The following is a 5,518-nucleotide window of genomic DNA, read 5'->3' on the forward strand; positions in this document are numbered from 1 at the left end:
TAGCCCTGGCTGTCCTGGAACTCACTTTGTAGACCAGGGTGGCCTCGAACTCAGAAATCCACCTGCCTCTGCCTCCCGAGTGCTGGGATTAAAGGCGTGCGCCACCACGCCCGGCCATTTATTATCTTTTTAATGATGAAAATATTATGGGTTTTCCCAAATACAGCTTGATTAATTCATAAATCCTCATTAAGTTTTAACACAAAGTTCTCAATAATTGAAACTTCCTAGATGCATAATTTGTTTTGGTGTTTCCTTTGTGCCCGTATCTTAAGTGTATGGATTTGCATGCACCAATTCAGATGTGGTATATCCTAGCACACTAGACTATCTCCAAAAAGAAAGCAGAAGTGACCACTGTTTTGTTTTGGCTTTTTCTCACTGTGACTTACTTTTGCCTGTTTTGTGTATTTAGAGACAAGGTCTAACCGTGTAGCCCTGGCTGGCCTGGAACTCACGAATGAAGCTCAGGTTCATCTTAGCTCACTGTGATCTGCCTTCCTCCGTCTCCTGATACACATTACAGTTTTAAAAATCTTTATTCAGGAGGAGAGCGAAGTGTGCAGGTGCATGGGGAGTAGAAGACAGTCTACACCATGAGTTCTCTTCTTGCACCAAACAAGCTGTCTGGTGACAGGCACCTTTACTTGGCTGCCCTGCTTGTTTGAGTCAGGACTTCATTCTTTAGCCTAGTCTAGTCCTAGACTCACTAAGTAGCTAAGGCTGGCTTCAAACCTGTACCTGTTCTCCAGCCTCAACCTCCCAAGTGCTAGAATCACAGGTGTGATCTACCACACTACTTTGGCCTATCTTTGAATGTCATTTCAAAAATAGCATGTACATTGTTAAATCTAATACTTTCAACATTTTGGAAATAATTGATATTATACACACACACACACACACATATATACATATATAATTTATTGATGTCAATATGATCTATGCGGATTGGCTTTTGTTAATGCAACACAAACAAGGGTCATCAGAGAGGGAACCTTAACTGAAAAAAAAAAAATGCCTCCATCAGATTAGTGGGTAAGTCTGTAGGTCATTTCCTTGATTCAATATTGATCACCATCATCCCTGGGCAGGTGGTCCTGGACTCACTCTATGAGAGCAGGCTGAGCAAGCCAGTAAGCAGTGCTCTTCCTTCATGGCTTCTGAGTCAGTTTCTGTCCTGACTGACACAACAGTGGGGGAGAAAATTTACATAAGAATATATCACCGTTTATTGTGTGTATGTGTGTTGCATGTGTATGTCAGAGTTCAATGATGGGTGTCTTCCTTCATGGTTCTCCACCTTCATTCTGAGCGAGGGCTCCTCACTGAAACGGGAGCTCACACTCTGCCTACACTGGAAGGTCACTGAACTCAAAGAGATGACTTTCTCTAGCAGCCCCACAGTGGGTGGGGCTACAGACGTGTGACCCCAGAGTCCACTTTTATATGGGTGCTAGGAATCCCAACTCCGGGCTTCATGTGTGTGTGGCAGGCTAGCCCCCAGTCCCATTACATTTATTCTCTTAACTGAACACTTTTGTTTCTAATGTGTGCAAATGTGATAAAGCGAGTATTCACTTTAACATTCTTACCCAAATCTTTCCATAGATCACTTTCTCTCCAAACATCCAAAGTGGAATTTCTGGTTCACAGGTTAAGACTGTGTTGTGACCAAGTCTTATGTAGTCAGTGTTGTCTTATTCAACAATCCTCCTGCCTCTACCTGTCACAGATGCTAGGACTACAGGCATGTGCCATCATGCCTAGCAAGCACCATTCTTTTTAAGGAACTACTGAAGTTTTAAAACTGGCTGGCCTGTTTTATGCTCTGCTAGCACTGGATGAGGTCTGCAGTTGCTCCATACCTCACAGAAGTCACACCGCTGGTCTTTTCACTTAGCTTTTCTGAGGCTGTGCCATGACATCACTTCCTTCGGTTTCAGATTTCTCTGTCCTGTAGTAATGCTACCTTTTCATTTGGTTGCTGAACTTTTGGATAGCTTCTGTTTGGGAATCCTTTTGGGGCTAAAGAGTTGGTACCGTACTGCTGTTGTAAAGCTGGGTTCCCAACACATACTTCGGGCAGCTCACAACTGACTGAACTTGAGGATCTGATGTCTCCTCAACTTCTTGGGCACCTACACTCATGCATGCACATACCCACAGACATAATTAAAAATAAATTGTTTTTAAGCCGGGCGTGGTGGCACACGCCTTTAATCCCAGCACTTGGGAGGCAGAAGCAGGCAGATCTCTGTGAGTTTGAGGCCAGCCTTGCCTACAAAGTGAGTTCCAAGCCAGGCATGGTGGCGCATGCCTTTGATCCCAGCACTCGGGAGGCAGAGGCAGGCGGATTTCTGAGTTCGAGGCCAGCCTGGTCTACAAAGTGAGTTCCAGGACAGCCAGGGCTATACAGAAAAACCCTGTCTCGAAAAACCAAAAAAAAAAAAAAAAGTGAGTTCCAGGACAGCTTGAGCTATACAGAGAAACACTGTTTTTTTAAAAAAAAAATCAAAATAATGCTAGTAATAATAATAAATAAAAGTCAATTCATGAAGATAGGAGCTGGAGAAATGGCTCAGTGTTCAAGAGCACTGGCTGCTGGCCCAGAGGACCTAGGTTCAATTCTCAGTGCCCTCACGGTGACTCCCAACTGTAACTCCAGTCCCAGGGGAGCCAACGCCCTCTTCTGTTCTTTGGTTCTATACCACATAGTGTGCAGACATACATACAGACAAAACAGCCACACCCATGAAATAGAAACAGCAGCCGGGCATCCTGCCATACTTCTTTAATCCCAGCATTTTGGAGACAGAAGCAGGCAGATCTGAGTTCACAGCCAGTCTTCCTTCATAGACAGAGTTCCAGGACATTCAGGGGTACACAGGGAAACCTTGTCTCAAAAAACAAAACAAACAAGCAAGCAAACAAAAAATGTACTTTAAAAACAAGAAATAGAAAGTGATATTTTTGTTTTAAAATAGTTAAGTGTGCCGGGCGTGGTGGCGCACGCCTTTAATCCCAGCACTCGGGAGGCAGAGGCAGGAGGATTTCTGAGTTCGAGGCCAGCCTGGTCTACAGAGTGAGTTCCAGGACAGCCAAGGCTACACAGAGAAACCCTGTCTCGAAAAAACCAAAAAAATAAAAAAAATAAAAAAAAATAAAAAAATAAAATAGTTAAGTGCATAGAGATCAAAGTAGAGTAGTACTCCTGGATGTTAGGTGAGGGCTGTGTGGAAAGCTATGTGGGGGCTGTGTGGGTGTTGTGTAAGGGCTGTGTGGGTGTTGTGTGAGGGCTGTGTGAAGGTTGTGGGGGGGGGCTGTGTGGGTGTTGTGTGAGGGCTGTGTGAAGGTTGTGGGGGGGGCTGTGTGGATGTTGTGTGAGGGCTGTGTGAAGGTTGTGGGGGGGGCTGTGTGGATGTTGTGTGAGGGCTGTGTGAAGGTTGTGGGGGGGCTGTGTGGGTGTTGTGTGAGGGTTGTGTGAGGGCTGTGTGGGTGTTGTGTGAGGGTTATATGAGGGCTGTGTGGGAGCTGTGTAGGGGCTGTGTAGGGGTTGTATAAGGGTTGTTTGTGGTTGTATGAGGGCTGTATGAGGGTTATGGGCATGGGAAGGGGTAGTTGGTGGTTCTGCAGACAGTTTCAGTGTTTAAGATGAAAAGTTCAGAAACCAGATACTGGGGATGATTATACAATGGTTTGAACATATTTAATAAAATAGATTTACATCTCAAATGTCTAAAAGAAAAGTCCCCGCCAGACGGCTCAGTGGGTGAATGTGCTTGACTCCAAGCTTGGTCTGAGCTTTATTTCTGGGACCCACATAGAAGGGAAGAATTGAGCAACTCCCCCAAGCAGCCCCCTTTGTGGCACATACAGGTAACTTTAATTTTTTTAAACCTATTTTTAATGATGGGTTTTAAACATTTTAACCTCTCTTGTATCCCATCACCCACCAGAGGTAGTAGAAAAGAAAAGATACGGGGGTCGGGGGTGGGGGGCACGGAAGTGGACCTGTTTAGAAAGGTTCTTTGGAGCAACTCCTGTTTGTGTTGTCTGGAAGTTGGCAGTTCAGTTCACAGGTTAGCAGCGGCAGCTCGATCCACTCGAAAACACTTCAAGAATATATCAGCAGTCCAGTTTGCTAATCAGGATAGCAAGCATGAATCAGAAAGTGGCACTACCTATCAGAGACAGTTAGGTCCCAACCTCGGCTGGAATCAGTAGGAGGAACCAGGGAGGAACCCCAGGAGAAGTTCTCGGCTGTGCCTCTCAGGGAAGCAAAGATCAGCAGAAGACCCACAAGTGTTGCACAGCTAGCTCTATAAGCAAGCCTAGCTCAGCCTCCATCACTGTCTGCCCAATCTTATTTATATCCTCCAAACATTACATGGCCTCTGTGGGTCTTGCCTCAGCAAGTGTCTTGTCTTAGTATGTCTACCTGTCTCAGCTGATATCACTCTGCCAAATCAGCCCGAAACTGCAGCACACCATCAGAAGTTTTTTGGTGTGTTTTCTCTCTATGGAATCCCGATAAATACAGCTCAACTATAATGTAAGGCAGACCAATACATGGGTGTTGTTAGCAAAGAATCCTTCATCAGGTGTCCTTTCACGTGCTTGCTTTAGCAGAACATCCTTTCACCTGTGTCTGCTTCAGCTAAACATGTCTTCACGAGTCTGCCTTAGTATTTCACCTGTGTCCACTTCAGGAAAACACTCCTTTATGTGTTTACCCCAGCAAAACACCATCCAACTGACTTTCCAAAGAACCCTCATGTTTCCACTTCACACACACACAGATAAATGTAATTTTAAAATTTTTCAAAAAATAAAAAGGAAGGAAAAAAGGAGGCATGAAGTTGAACTCCTGTAATCCCAGTAAGGGAGGCTGAGGCAAGACTGTGAGCTCAGGTCTGTGTGCCTGCCTAGACAACGGCGTGAGACTACTGCGTGAAAACAGTATGCTTGGAATGTTCATTTTTATGTATACTGTATCTTACCACAACTGAAAGAAAAAGGGTCTACCTTAGAATTTTATGTGGTTGTCTACACAGGTGTGCGGGTGCTTGCAGAAGCTGGAAGAAGGCGACAGATTCCCCAGAACTGTGGTATGAGCCACCCCGTGTAAGTGTTAGGAACTGAATTGAATTCTAGTTCTCTGTGAAAGAAGCAAGAGCTCCTAACATTCTTGGGCCTTGGTGGTGGAAGATGAATCTCTATGAGGTCAAGGCCAGGATGGTCTACATATTGAGTTCTAGGCTAGCCAGGGCTATAGCGTGAGACCTCAAAACTAAAACAAAAACAAACAACCCCCCCCCCCCGATATTATAGAAATTTGTTCTATGCTCATTTGCGTACTCACTATAAACACTTTTTACCTTTTAGAATGTTTGAGACACTCTAATGCGTCCCAGTCGCCCTTAGACTCACTAGGTAGCCAGACTGACCTTCAGTTTCTGATCCTCTGTCCTGTGTGGCTGAGGATGGTCTCAGCACAGCTTATATGCTGAGGATT

This window comes from Mus caroli, chromosome 11, assembly GCF_900094665.2.
Source record: "Mus caroli chromosome 11, CAROLI_EIJ_v1.1, whole genome shotgun sequence".
NCBI lineage: Eukaryota > Metazoa > Chordata > Mammalia > Rodentia > Muridae > Mus > Mus caroli.